This window comes from Amblyomma maculatum, unplaced genomic scaffold, assembly GCF_055883805.1.
Source record: "Amblyomma maculatum isolate TAMU_Amacu unplaced genomic scaffold, ASM5588380v1 scaffold_13, whole genome shotgun sequence".
Lineage (NCBI taxonomy): Eukaryota > Metazoa > Arthropoda > Arachnida > Ixodida > Ixodidae > Amblyomma > Amblyomma maculatum.
Window position 1 is genome coordinate 24,335,910 of NW_028146738.1, and position 16,173 is coordinate 24,352,082.

Consider the following 16,173-nt stretch of genomic DNA (forward strand, 5'->3'; position numbering starts at 1 on the left):
TGTCTACAGATGGTAGACAAAAAATTATAGCACCAAAGAAAGTTTTGGTTTGTGGGGTTTAACGTCCCAAAGCGACTCAGGCTATGAGAGACGCCGTAGTGGAGGGCTCCGGAAATTTCGACCACCTGGGGTTCTTTAACGTGCACTAACATCGCACAGCACACGGGCGCCTTGCTTTTCGCCTCCATCGAAACGCAGCCGCCGAGGTCGGGTTCGAATCCGGGCACTCCGGACAGTAGTCGAGCGCCGTAACCACTGCGCCTCCCCAAAGCTGAACTTGGTTCTTGCACATGCTATCAACAAAATGTACACCAAAAAGATGGTTATATCCCAAAACCACAGAAAAAATTAAGACTTCGACGGCTTTTCAGCAGTACGCTATCGAACATGAAGCAGTAAGAATGGGCACATTGATCACTTGTGGCATATATCAAAATCATGACAGCGAGTGAAAATCTCAAGTGCAGGTGATCAAGTTGTTCCTGTCCGAGTTAATATAAATGTGAGGCCTGGGAGGCCACGCCGTCCAGGGACAAGGCGTGGCCTCCCAGATTATACAAGCCTAGCAGAGAGGTTAATGATGTTGAATATGGCCCCAGGATTTCTCACCACATGATGACTCGGATCGGAAGTGCTGCAATGGCTGCACAAGGTCCACACGATCACCTGCAAATGTTTAGTGCCTAAATTATATGCAAATAAAATTTCAAACACGCATGGCACAGGAACATTCAAAATCATCAAAGCTGCAAGCTAAGCTGCGGTAAAGTGTAATCTATGAATGCAAGAAATGGTCAGTGCAAAACCTATACCTAAGTGAACCATTTCCGTAACAGGTAAAGACGGTTTGGTGGCGGAAATTGTAGTGTGACGGTTAACTTTTTCTCAGCCATAGCGTCGGACGTGGAACGTCCTTTGTTACCGCCAGCGTCACGTAGAACGTGATCAAGAGCGAGGGCGAAAGCTGTGCTAGAACCCTCTTACGCTACCTATGGCTTCAAGACTGCCAGAACCGAGGGACTGAGGGTGGCGCTGGTGAACACTCTCAAGGTTCGTATACAGAAAACATAAATACCCAAGCAAGTAGCAGCGGGGACAGCGGCCGATGTAGCTCAGTTGGAAGAGCACCGGACGCGATATTCGGAGGTCGTGGGTTCGGTTCCCACTATCGGCACGTTGTTTTTTCTTCTACTTTGTGTTTAATTATCTTTACCCTAAACATATTACATTACTAATTTTTGTGCTTATCCAAGTAAACATTAAAAAAAAGACAAAGTACCATCCCCAACGCTTTCCTTGGCCTCGCCGACAGTTGGCTTCTTTCCTTCATGTATTATAACGAGCACCCTCATTTCCTCTTAATATATATATATATATATATATATATATATATATATATATATATATATATATATATATATATATATATATATATATATATATATATATATATATATATATATATATATACCGTTTTCATTATCAACCAAGACACAAATTCACAGAATATTAAGTGTGTAAAACTAATGATTCCATGCTGATACGAGAATGCACTTCAGTCAACAGATATGGTATACACCATAAAAGCGATTGACGCAAAAAAGTGTCGAAAAACTGCTTCATGCGATTTTAATGCAGGTATTTGTAATTTTCACTCAAGTCAACTTGAAAGCTCCAATGCACGAAGCAAACAGCGTACAAGTGGATGTTCGCCACCTGCTGTGGACTTGTACAGTGACAAGGGCATCAAGGATAAAGATTCTGCAGGAAGTGGGACGAAACCGCAAAAAGGGAAGAGGACTTCTCCAAATGGTTCACCGACAACAATAAGAGCAGGAGCCTCCTCAGGTTCCTTACGGAAAATAATTTACATGGGTTTTTATAATATGCCTTATGGCAAGCTTGCGTAATAAAAAAAATAACAGTTGTAATAGGGCGTTTATTGACGCTCAGATGGAGAGCTGTTAGGAGAGGACCTTGCAACGGCGAGCCCAGCGTACTTCTTCTTTGTCTTCGTCGCACAACGCACTGGTGCATGTTGATGGCTGAAGGGCTGACTATCACAGTACATTTTCCCCCGGGTAAAAAAAAGGAGCCATCCTGGCGACTTATGGCGCGGAAAGCACAGCGGGGTCATAGAATGGCTTCAATCGGTTCACGTGAACTGTTTCACGACCACGGCGACGCAAGTCCGCAGAGGGCGTGACGGGCTCAACTACGTAGTTGACTGCAGATGTTTGCTGGAGGACCCTATATGGCCCGTGGTAGCGAGCAAGAAGTTTCTTTGAAAGGCCAGGGATTGTGGAGGGCACCCAGAGCCACACCAGAGAGTTCGGGAGATATGACGAAGCTTCGCCGGTATCACGGAGGTATTTTTGTTGCCACTGATTTTCTGTTGTGAGAGAGCGGGCGAGCTGACGGCATTCTTCTGCGTATGTGACGGCATCGGATAGGGGGGAAGATTCGGAAACGTCAGGGCGGTAGGGAAAAAGTGTGTCCATGGTACAGGGTGGCTCGCGCCCGTAAAGGAGAAAGAATGGAGAGAATCCAGTAGTGGTCTGTGCCGCGGTGTTATATGCGTAAGTAACAAACGGTAGAACTTGGTCCCAATTGGAATGGTCGGTGTTCACGTACATAGCCAGCATGTCACCGAGAGTGCGGTTGAAACGTTCTGTGAGTCCATTCGTCTGAGGGTGGTACGAGGTAGCGGTGCGGTGTATGATGCGGCATTCTTTCAGGAGAGCCTCAAGAGCGTCTGATAAGAAAACGCGTCCGCGGTCACTGAGCAGTTCGCGAGGGGCACCATGGCGAAGAACCAGGTTTTTCAGAATAAAGGCAGCCACGTCGCGTGCGGAAGCAGAGGGCAGTGATGATGTCTCAGTGTAGCGGGTCAGATGATCCACTGCCACGATAATCCAGCGGTTGCCAGCTGAAGTTGTAGGAAGGGGACCGTATAGATCTATGCCGACACGATCAAACGGACGGGCAGGACAGGGCAACGGCTGCAATGAAGCAGGAGACTTGAGAGGAGTTTTTCGGCGTTGGCAAGACTGGCAAGAGCGGACAAAATGGCGGACGAAGCGGTACATTCCACGCCAGAAGAAGCGTAGACGCAAGCGCGTGTAGGTTTTCAACACTCCGCCGTGGGCGCACTGGGGATCAGTATGGAAAGCAGCACAAATTTCGGCGCGGAGATGACGGGGGATGACTAAAAGCCACTTCCTTCCGTCGTGAAGATAATTGCGGCGATAGAGCAGCCCGTCACGAATTGAAAAATGGTGAGCTTGGCGGGCAAGCGCCCGAGACAAACGACCTGGAGAGTGACTTGAAAGAAAGTCCAGAAGTGTAGATATCCACGGGTCGCGTCGCTGTTCTGTGGCCATGTCGATAGTGGCAAGCGAAGACAAATCGTAGGCGCAGATCTCATCAGACAACGAAGAGAGAGGCAGCGGTGAGCGCGAAAGAGCGTCCGCGTCAGTATGCTTGAGGCCTGAGCGATATATGACACGAATGTCATACTCTTGGAGGCGAAGAGCCCAGCGAGCAAGGCGGCCGGACGGGTCCTTGATGGACGCCAGCCAGCACAGAGCGTGATGATCAGTGACCACATAAAATGGTCGGCCATAGACATACGGACGGAATTTGCCGATGGCCCAAATAATGGCCAAGCATTCTCTTTCCGTAACAGAATAATTTGACTCTGCCTTGGTCAAGGTGCGGCTTGCGTACGCCACCACATAGTCTCGGATACCAGGTTTGCGTTGGGTGAGAACGGCGCCTATCCCAATACCGCTAGCGTCAGTGTGAATCTCAGTTGGCGCATTCGGGTCGAAGTGGCGGAGGATGGGAGGCGAAACCAAAAGACGGCGTAAAGTGTTGAAGGCGTCATCACAAGCAGGTGTCCATGCGGAGAGGTCGGAGCTGCCGGAGAGGAGCTGGATGAGAGGAGCAATAATAGAGGCGAAATTTAAGATGAAGCGGCGAAAGTAGGAGCACAGGCCGATGAAACTTCGTAGCTGCTTCAGTGATTTTGGGCGTGGGAATTCGGCAACTGCACGAAGTTTGGTGGGATCGGGAAGAATGCCATCCTTAGAAACGACATGACCTAGAATGGTTAGTCGGCGAGCAGCAAAGCGGCACTTCTTCAGATTCAGTTGGAGGCCGGCGGTAGCGAGACAAGTTAGAACGTCCTTCAGTCGGAGCAGGTGGGATTGAAAATCGGTAGAAAAGACTACGATATCATCGAGATAGCAAAGACAGGTTCGCCACTTGAATCCACGAAGCACAGTGTCCATGAGGCGTTCAAATGTGGCCGGGGCGTTGCAAAGCCCAAAGGGCATGACGTTGAATTCATATAATCCATCTGGTGTGATGAAGGCAGTTTTAGAGCGGTCAGCATCATCCATTGGCACCTGCCAGTAGCCAGATCGTAAATCCAACGAGGAGAAAAACTCGGCGCCCTGCAAGCAGTCCAGTGCGTCATCGATGCGTGGCAGAGGATAGACGTCCTTGCGCGTGATCTTGTTGAGCCGGCGGTAGTCGACACAAAACCGGAAGGAGCCATCTTTCTTAGGTACCAACACAACTGGAGACGCCCAGGGACTGTGGGATGGCCGAATGACACCACGACGGAGCATGTCGTCCACATGATCAGCAATTACTTGGCGCTCCGAAGCCGACACACGATAGGGGCGCTGGCGCAAAGGTGCGGTTTTGCCGGTGTCGATGGTGTGCTCTACGACAGACGTGCGGCCCAAGTCAGTTTGAGGAAGGTCGAATGAAGAAGCGAAGTTCTGCAAGAGGGCGACAAGTTGATCACGTTGCGCAAGTGGAAGATCAGCATCAATAGCATGTTGGAAAACGTCGGAGGGCGTCGAAGCTGTCGCAACATCGTAAGAGCACAGACTAACGTCGAAGGAGGGGGTTGAGTCAGCAAGAGTGGTGATATGACCGGGATCAAGCTCTTCAAGACGTCCAATGCATTCGCCACGGAGCAGGACTGCTGGGCAAGAAAATGGGTTCGAGGCGTAAAGTGCACTCTTGCCGTCTTGAATTTCGAGAACTGCGAACGGAAAAAGGAGGCAGGGATGACGGGAGGCGGCTTCGGAAGGTGTAAAAATCGCAGTCAAAGGAGTTACCCACTCACAAGACAGTGGTACGAGGGCAGCAGAGAACGGAGGAATGTCGGTGTCATGGGCGACGAGAAGTTTTGCAGTGCGGGGAGGGGTATCACAGAAGGGGGCATCACAGAGTGGGGCGAAGGCAATTTGCGCACGAGCACAGTCAATAACGGCTTGATGAGTCGATAGAAAATCGTATCCGAGGATGATACAGCGAGGTACAAATACAGCTAATTCAATCTGCTTAGCTTGAGGGGCTGCGCTGCCTTTCGCTTCGACAGCATGTTTGACTTGTTGAGTCCTTTGATAAAAAAATGAAGCCGCGTAGTAACATAAAAACTGACTTCCATTCTCCTCACCGCGGGGACAGTTGCGGCCGCGCATACTTCGTTGCTGGCCGCAGGTTCGACAGGTTCATCTTCGATCACCTCTGTAACCTGCCTTCGTGCCTTTTTTCGCGGTGTGACATCGTCCTCACCACTCCTTTTTCTCTCATTCCTCTTGGGAGTGGGGAGCTTGCTCAAGTAAGCTGGCAGATTGGGTAAAATTGTGGGGACTGCATCTGCGGTAAGCATAGGTGTCCCGCGTGGAATTCGCACTTCCTCGCCATTTATGCGGTGTACATAATCCCTAACGATGAAACGTGGCTCAAAATGTAGCTCACATACCGCGCAGTCTGCGGTTAGCGGCTTGTGGCCTCGATGTAGGTTCCTCTTCCACGTGGATCTGCGCTCAGGAGCAGCAGGCACCTTGAATAGCGACAACTTTCGCGCGTTTTTTGTTCTTGCGTATCCTGTGCTGCACCCTGGGGCATAGCAGTGGTTGAGCCGTTGCTTAGCACTCATTGTTAATACACTCGTGCAATGTAACCACACTGAACGAAAAGCCAGCGCACTACTGAAGCGCCGTCGGGCGTGCTCTGACCCGTCGCCGCCGGCGGCCTTCAAGAGTGGTCGACAACAGCGCCGCCGCTTCAGGAGACACACTCGATGACGCGCGTAGCAAGGCGCTGCCCCCTCCGCTCGCTTCACTGGAAAATATTCTAGTTCACTGTACCCGGGTGAATAAACCGGCTGTGGAAACTAGCAAAAAACGACTGGAAGATTGATGGCTTAAAAACAGAGAAGTGACATAATGTTAGTAATGTAGAAACAAAAATTTAATAAATAGAATAATGGTATAGTTAACCAATCTAAAACAATAATTAATATATAGGGATAAAAATGAGCATGATAGCTACCGCTACCACCCCGTTTCAAAGGGGACGCTCCTATATTCCATCCATCCATCCATCCATCCATCCATCCATCCATCCATCCATCCATCCATCCATCCATCCATCCATCCATCCATCCATCCATCCATCCATCCATCCATCCACCCACCCACCCACCCACCCGTCCGTCCGTCCGTCCGTCCGTCCGTCCGTCCGTCCGTCCGTCCGTCCGTCCGTCCGTCCATCCGTCCATCCATCCATCCACCCACCCGAGGCGCCGCCGGCACGGACGAGCAGACCACGCGGAAGAAGCGCGCGCTGGCTGTGTTGGCGCGTGTTTTCGTTTTGACTGCTCAGCATAACCGCGTGGTTCTGATAGTTCTGCGTGCTTGTCTTCGAAGCCGGTGGGAGCCAAGTGACAAGTCACTGGTATACTCGCTGCACTTCACAGATGACGATTACAGGAAGAATATAAAACTAAGATCCTGCTTCCTTCAGCCATTCCCTCCGTGTTCCTGAACTGCCCACATTACAAGTTAAGTTCCTCACGCGGTCTCATGTTGAGCCATACAACCTTGAAAAAATAAAGGTGCGCAGGCCAATAGATATATTTTCCCCACTTGTTATAGCTACACTTTATTTCCTCCTGGACAACCCCCAATGTCATCCTGAAGCTTGTAAATTTCAAGATAGCTCCGCCACGATCACTTTTATGACAATGATATCAGAATGGTATGCCTTGCACAACATCGCATCAGTGAAGCCATGGAGACACCAAGAGGAGCCGCTCTATTTGTCAGACGACGAGCGACTCTCTTGGTTAGAGTTGGACTTTGCCATATCGAAGACATTCAGGTCCAAGAAGGCACGTCGAAGCAAAGGCTAACCAAGCAAACGTACGAAGCAACAATCATGACAACCAGATCAACAGTGGCGCTAATTAAGCACCGTCTTGATCACATCAAGTATCTTACAACAATGCCTTCTGTGTGCCTTACTAATGCATTGCATTTAACCGAATCTTATTTTCAGCTTTCGATACGTCCTAAAGCAGGCCCTCAACAGCGATCCTGTAGTATCGCTCTTTAGCAGCCTAAGGCAGTTCAATGGCGGGAACGACAGAGTTGATGCAAGGGCTACAGTTTTCACTTCGTAGAAAATACTGAAGGTACCACAAGCGAAAAAAAAAAATCGACTGAGATTATACACAGTTTGCCATGCTTTGTGTAGGTTGGCATTTTGCAAGCATCAAAGTCTGCAAATGCACCTATCAACAATTAGGCAGCTGTAAAACTTGGCATTCGTGATTATGAAAGTCGTACCTTGCCCACTGCGATCACGTCTGCTGCGAGAGAGTTTCGAGTAAGCTTGTATTCATTCATGTGTGGTGTGAACCAGCAGCTGACATAGAGTCAGCACCGATTGCATTCTTGGCTGGTTACCTTGCACGTCCATGTGAAGAGAAAGTGTGAATATTTTTACAGAATCTCATGACACATTTTTATTTATTTTGGCTGTTTTCAGTGCCTGCCCTTTTTTCATTATTTATATATTACCAAAGTTTAAATATCTTCGAGTGCTTACTTTAGAGTTCAATTTATTTTATTTTATTAGTCCCCATCATTTTATTAACTGTTTGTACTCGTTTTCAGTTAGGTGCCTTGTGATTCCTGCAAAACCCTGGACTTATCAAAATTCTTGATGATGGACGCCTAAGGTATCTGAAAATCACCATGCACCTTTGTTAACAACGTGATGAAGTGCCCGGAGGTGAGAAAAAGCAGCAAGCTATGCAACATGTTGGTTTCATCCCTTCGTCACTATTTTGTGCAAAGTCCCGTGTTGATTTGCGAGAGAGAAGACCACAGTCACACTAAGTACCTAACCAAACTAATGAGACAACTGCTGACCAGCTGGACAGGCAACATCAATCTGACAGTGGAAAAAATCACGCTTGCAGATAAACCTCTTTCGAGGAAAGTTCTTCGCTTGTAAAATAGGCTTGCGTATCTTCTGTGCATCACGCGGCTTCATAATCAAACGAGAAAAAAAAAATGCCTGAGCCCGCGGGTGTGTCGTTGAACTGGCTATCTTGTGTTGTTTCTTTTGCAACCTTTTGTGTTAGCTAGTATGTTTAGGTGGTGATACCCCCTTGAATATTATTTCCAGTGAAAACGGAGGAACAGTAATGTTGAACGTTACGTCCTGGATTGTAAGTTTTAAAAACGGTCACGCTGAATAAATGGCCCCAAACCTTATCTTCATTTCAAGATTGTAATATGTAATACCTTATTACAGTGGTTGAAACGCAACTAAATATGTGCCCACTCAGCGAAGCGCACGACTGCCTCGATTCTCGTTGTAAACGGAAGTCCACGACTAACTTGAAAAAGCCCAGTGATGATGGCAAGCCGCTTATCAATAGCAAACTTGTACGTGGCATCACCATAATATGTGTGAAACGCCGCTCATAAATCCTAAATTGAGCAAGCGCCGACCGCGCGGACGCCGAAACGAAAGCACAGCCTGGCACAGCCACGGCCGCTGCGTGCAGCTCTCCGCCCGGACTCGATGGATGGATGGATGGATGGATGGATGGATGGATGGATGGATGGATGGATGGATGGAATATAGGAGCGTCCCCTTTGAAACGGGGTGGTAGCGGTAGCTATCATGTTCATTTTTATCCCTATATCTTAATTATTGTTTTAGATTGGTTAACTATACCATCATTCTATTTACTAAATTTTTGTTTCTACATTACTAACATTATGTCACTTCTCTGTTTTTAAGCCAACAATCTTCCAGTCGTTTTTGCTAGTTTCCACTGCCGGTTTATTCACCCGGCCACTGGTATCTCTAAACCCCAGAGCTTCAGGAACAGTGACTGCGCCTGCATCAACTTCCGGATGGATACCATTACATTCGAGTATAATATGGTGAATTGTTTCACTGGAGTTACCACATACAGCACATGCGTCATCTTCATTGTTAAATTTCTTTTTGTAGCTGCGTGTTCTAAGGCACCCTGATCTAGCTTCAAAAAGTAGGGCACTGCCTTTTGAGTTATCAAAGAAAGCTTTCTTCCCGATCTGCCTTTTCCACTTTCGGTATAATTCCACACTCCGTTTCTTTTCCATCGCATTTATCCAATTTTTACCTTCTGTGTTCTTCACCTGTTGCTTAACACTCTTTATTTCTTCGTCCTTGTGACTAGCATACTTACTTGTTAGTTTCCTAGTTCTTTTCCTTCATTGTGAGTCAACGCTTTTTAAGTATAGGTATTTAAATACTTTACCTGCCCATCTTACTGTCCAGTTTCCGCAGGCGTACGTTCCTCATATAATATTTTACTCCGAGCTTCCCATACTTCGAAAGATGCCCAGCCCATATCTCCCTGTACCGCCTCATTTGTGGTTTTGCCGTGGGCACCTATTGCTAATTGTCCAACGGCTCTGTGGTTTATTTCTAATGTCGACTGTACCTCTGATATTAGGCACAAACTGCATTTCCAAAAGTAAGTCCGGGCACCATAATTCCTTTCCAAATACCCCTCAAAACCTCATACTTGTTGTATCCCCACAATGCCCTATGCTTCATTATCCCGGCATTTCTTCGCCCTTTAGCCTTAAGTGATTGCTTATGCTTTCCAATGTATGCCAATCCTTCATTTACCCATACCCCCAGATATTTATATTCTGCTACTCTGGGTATTTCATGGCCTTGTACTTTAAGACCCTGATCAGTTGAGCCTTTGAAAATCATCAGACCCGACTAAACTGCGCTAAAACTGAAGCCTAGAGCATCCCCTTAGTCTCCGCAATACTTAACTAGTGTGTGCAATTCTTCCAGACTCTCAGCTAGCAGCACAATATCGTCTGCATACATCAAACCGGGGAGGCGCTGCTCTACCGCCTTTCCACATAATCTATATGACAGGTTAAAACCTAGGGTTACTTTTTTGTATCCTCCATTCCAGGTTTATCATATAAAGAATGAACAGCAGCGGTGATAGAAGACTGCCTTGTCTTAATCCTTTGCATACTTTGACATCCTCCATAGTTCTTATCCCTTTCCATGTAATTTCTACTTTGTTATCCCGGTATATTTCCTGTAGGAACTCTATCATCTCATAACCGATACCTTCTTCTTTTCATATTGTTACGTGCTTTGTACGCACGGGGGTTTATTTACAGGGATCGGTCCAAACAGGACTGCGGCGAAGCGTACAAACGTTCCTCTGCCCTTGCTCTTCTTTTTTCTTCACCGATCTACCCGACCGTACTTCTTCATCTTCCGTCGACGTTCTACGAAGGCGCGTGACATTTCCCTCCTCGCAGACGAAGCCCGTCGGGCGGGTTATAGAGATCCTCTGGAATTAAATCGCTTGAGGCGGGCTACATGCACCACCTGAGACTGCCGTGACCGTCGACCATTCGCCGTTATGCGTGCTATGACGTAATTCAGGTCACTGATGCGTTCTAACACAACAAACGGTCCGGTGTAGTGTGACAGCAGTTTTTGACAAAGACCACGCTTACGGAGAGGTGTCCACAACCATACATAGTCACCAGGAGCATAAGAAACTTGTTGGTGTCGGGCGTCGTAGCGGTTCTTAGAACGTTCTTGTGAAGATAAAATTCGAACTCTGGCCAGCTGGCGGGCTTCTTCAGCTCTGCAGAGTGTGGTAGCAAGAGAAGGTTCGTCATGAATGACAAATGGCAGTATGGTGTCGAGGGCACAGCGAGGCGTGCGAGCATAGAGAAGGTAGAAGGAACTGTAGCCTGTTGTCTCATGTTGCGCTGTGTTATATGCATGTGTAATGAACGGTAGAATGCCATCCCAGTCCTTATGGTCTGCAGCGACGTACATAGCCAACATGGTGGTAAGCGTCCTATTATTTCGTTCTACCACACCGTTCGTTTGGGGATGATATGGCGTGGAGTGGCGAAAAGTGCAGGCGCTGAGGCGAAGAAGTTCTTCGACAATGTCCGCTGTGAATTGGCGTTCACGGTTACTAATGATGACTGCAGGAGGGCCGTGCCGAAGAATGACGAGTCGAAGTAAGAAATTTGATACTTCAGACGCAGTAGCGGATGGTATCGCGGCTGTCTCACAGTAGCGGGTTAAATAATCAACGCAACCAAGAATCTATCGGTTTCCTTTAGAGAACCGTGGAAAAGGTCCAAGAAGGTAAATGCCAACTTGCTCAAACGGGGCTGTTGGAGGTGTGACTGGCTGCAGTTTTCCATGTGGGCTTGAAGTCGACAGCTTAAAGCGCTGGCATTGCACACAGCTGGCTACATATCGCTTGATCGTTGAACGCATCTTCGGCCAGTAAAATCGCTGCTGTGTGCGGTGGAGTGTTCGGGCCACTCCCAGGTGACCAGACGTGGCGTCATCATGCGTCATTTCTAGAACTGTGATACGTAGGCTTTCCGGAACGACAAGAAGCATACGTGCTCCCCCAGAGGCGAAATTTTTCTTGTAAAGCACTCCTTCGCGAATGCTAAATGTGTTCTTCATAGGATCGTTGGCGGAATCAAACAGTGAAGTTAATGTTTTGTCTTTGCGTTGCTCGGTTCGGAAAACTCGGAGATTGGGGAAGGTTTGTGAAATTGGAGCCAAATATTCATCGAAATTGTCTCAGTCGTTATCAGTCGTTTGAAGCGGCAAACGCGAAAGACAGTCAGCATCTGAGTGTTTATGGCCGCTTTTATGCACCACAGTAAAATTAAACTCTTGTAGGCGTAAAGCCCATTGAGCGAGCCGCCCACAGGGGTCACGAAGACTCACGAGCCACAAAGGGAATGGTGGTCGGTCACAATCGTGAAAGCATTCCCGTACAGATAGGAACGAAAGCGCTGTACAGCGAAAACAACGGCTAGACATTCTTGCTCCGTAACCGTGTAATTTCTTTCACATTTACTCAACGAGCGGCTGGCATATCACGTGCTGATCGCGTCCATGGCGTTGTATAAGTACAGCGCCGATACCGATACCACTTCCGTCAGTGTGTACTTCAGTTGGAGCTGATGGGCAGAAGTGGCGGAGGATTGGGCCCGAGGTCAAAAGAAACTTCAGATGACGGAAAGCTGAGTCACATTCGCTGGTCCAATTGAATGGTGCATTTTTATGCAGTAGACTCGTAAGTGGGTAAGCGATGTCTGCAAACCTTGGCATAAAGCGTCAAAAGTACGAGCATAGCCCTAAAAAGTTCTGCAGCTCTTTTACTGATTTTGGCACGGTAAAACTTTTGACGGCTTCAATTTTCTTGGGATCTGGTCGAACACCTTCTTTGTCAACTAAGTGACCGAGGACAATTGTTTCACGATCGCCAAAATGACATTTCTTTGCATTCAGTACAAGACCAGCTCGTTCCATGCAATTAAGTACGATATCCAGACGGCTGTTGTGCTCACTAAATGTTTTGCCAAAAATTACAACGTCGTCCAAATAACATACACAAATTTGCCACTTTAGTCCACGTAGAATTGTATCCATGAACCGCTCGAATGTGGCAGGTGCATTACATAATCCAAAAGGCATAACGTTAAATTCATAAAGTCCGTCTGGTGTTACGAATGCCGTTTTTTCTTTATCTGCAATGTGCATGGGGATTTGCCAGTAACCGGATCTCAAGTCAATAGAAGAAAAGTATGAAACTGAGTGCAGACAGTCAATTGCGTCTTCTATACGTGGAAGCGGGTAGACATCTTTCTTCGTGACTGAATTTAAACGGCGGTAGTCAACACAAAACCTCCATGTGCCATCTTTCTTTTTAACAAGGATAACTGGAGCTGCCCAAGGACTACAGGACTCTCGAATAATGCCGCGCTTTAGCATGTCTTGAACTTGCTCATCTATTACCTTACGTTCAGTTGCTGAGACCCGATAGGGCTTCTGACGTATATGGAGGTGCGGACCCAGTGTTGATCGTGTGATGAATACGACTGGTAGGCAGTGGCATTGGTGGTAGGCCAGCAAGTCTACGGCTTCTTCGGTAGATGAAACGCTCCGTGGTCGCTACCCAAGCACCTCTCACTAAGATGTTACGTGCTTTGTACGCACGGGGGGTTTATTTACAGGGATCGGTCCAAACAGGACTGCGGCGAAGCGTACAAACGTTCCTCTGCCCTTGCTCTTCTTTTTTCTTCACCGATCTACCCGACCGTTCTTCTTCATCTTCCGTCGACGTTCTACGAAGGCGCGTGACAATATGTTCCACAGGAGTTCCCTCTTTACTTTGTCGTACGCCCCGTTTATGTCCAGGAAGGCCAAATACAAATGTCTATTTTCCACTCTAGATATTTCGATGCATTGGGTAAGCACGAACAGGCTATCATCTAAGCGCCTATTATTTCTAAAGCCGTTCTGACGTTCTCCGAATATCTTGTTACTTTCTACCCATGCTTGCACTTTTAATTTCACCGCCTGCATGGCCAACCTGTACATAACAGATGTTATGGTAATCGGCCTGTAGGATTTTATGTGCATCCTTTCTCTTTTCCCTTTATAAATCAAATTCATTTTACTCTGCCGCCAGCTGTCCGGAATTTGCTTATTCGTTATGAGTGCTTCCAAAGCTTTTACCAACGTTTCCTTACTTCTTGGACCAAGTTCATTATCAGCTTGATCGGAATTCCATCAATTCCGGTAGATGTGTTTTTAGGAATATTTTTGTTCTGCCTTTTTCTAGTTTAGATTGGTCAGTTCTAAGCTGCTTTGTATTCTGCTACCTTGTGTTGCTTCCTGATTTCCGGAGATTACCCTATCGTCGCTTTTAAATGACTCGGCTATAACTGATGTAATGCAGTTCACTGCGTTGTCTCCCTTTAAACAATTTCCCTCGTTATCATGAATCCGATCCTGCTTTCTTTGATTGTTTTTCCCTAGCCAGCTTATGTGGTTCCAGAATTTTCTTGCTCCGCCTCTAGAGGAATCGTGTATGTCAGCCATCCAGCGATTGGTGGACTGCTTTATTTTACTTTGGACGAGGGCCTGTACCTCAAGTTTCCTTTGTCGATATGATTCCAATTTTTGGGAATCATATCGACACGGAGCGGTGGCGCCGCGGCGGTGGCGATGAGAACTAGGCGCAATACTGGCTCTTCCGGGCGATGCGAAGGGCCGCACCATGGAGGAAGGAAACAACTCCATGGGCCGCATCCAAGTGCGCCTCCATTGAGCGGTCGTGCTACTGGCTAGTGTGCCGAGAGCGCACGGATGGCGCACGGAGTGGCTCGCAGCAGTGAATGCCACCGGAAACCATTCGGGGGCGTCACTATGCAGGGGTGTGCTAGAGCCGGAGCGAAAGAGCGCGCGCTCTCCATCGGCGGCGCCGGTGCGCCCACCGCTCCCGCCCGTCTGGTACGTATGCGCGTCATGCTGTTCGCTGTGGGTGCCTGGTTGCGAACAATGTTTTTCTCAGGTGTAAATAACAGTTCGTGGCGGCACCGCTGCATCACTGGCGGCATTGTAGGTGTTTTTATATTTTGCTGAGAGGATACCATGCAGCTGACGACGGGCGTCAGGTCCTGGTTTTTCTTCTTTCACATTTATAATTGGAAAAGCAGGCGATACACTTACCGATGGCAACCGTCAGCATGGTTATTCCATTTTTTTGTGCTTGCATAATAAACAAGAAATTTTTGCTAAAAAATTACTAAATGCCTCTCCATTATCCTCCATATGAAACTAACCTTTCCACTGTGTCGACGCTTTCGTTGGGCTTGTGCCCGGCCGCACCGTCAAAACAGGCGGAACCTTCGGTCTCATCTGTTGCAGTGTTGTCGGTCACATTCAGCGGCCCAGATTAGTCTCTGCGTCTTTTTGGAGGCGGCTTCTGCAAGCAAACGTTCCTTTCCTTTCTCTTGAGTGCCTTTTGGGGCACGCCACCGGCCTTTAGGCGGGGTTTCTCTCAAACGATAAATATATTCTCTCAAAATATTTTTCACAAAACACACGTAGGTGTCAACCTTTTGCCTTTTAGAACGTAGCTCTTTGGCGCCCGTTCCTGCGTTTCACGTCGGCGTAGCCGTTGGCGTTGGCGTTGTCCATCGTAACCAGCTCTGCAGCCAGGGTAGCGCATGCTCCATCCCCCCACCCTCTTCCTTCGTGGCGGCGACTGCGCGTATTCTCCGATTGCTGCGCGCGCTCCTGCCACCACCTTCGCCGCTGCGTGTACTCCCCCTTTTTCTTGCGTGGCGGCGACGGTGTTCTCCGGTTGCCGAAGCGCCCGCTCGCTATCAACGGATCACGGTGCATGCCAGAGCTGTGCATGGGCTCGGGCTAGCCCGAAAGCCCGTACCTGGCCCGGTTCGTGGGCCGGGTTCGGGCCGCTCGTAAGCCCCCTTCTTCGGGCTCGGGCCAAGGTATAGTTGTATCGAGCGGGCCGGGCCGGACACTCCGATCACGAACATATGCAACTTTTGCGAAAGCGTGCGAATACGGCCAGAGTGATAAGCAGAATGCACAGCATTTTCCCGCGTCCTCCCCACGCGAGAGCTTCCGAGTTATTTCCTAGCGTCGACTCGCCTTTCCTCTTCGCCGAGAATGTATCTTTGGTAGCCGTCAGTGACCGAGCAGAGAAGTCCAGGATCGCCGCCAATGCCAGAATTAAATGCATAACTTGTTGTTTTTGCACAATAGTTAATTCTATGTATGTGTTGTCTCTATATATTTAGCGAATTCGTCATTCCAAGCATGAGAACTCCAGATTTCAAGATCTTGGATAAAAATTGTCCTGAAATGGTGGTGTAGAGGCGGCGGACCAACACGCTGTCTCGACCCCTCGGCCTTCGTCTGCAGCCTCATCCGCGTCTGCGATGGGGGCTG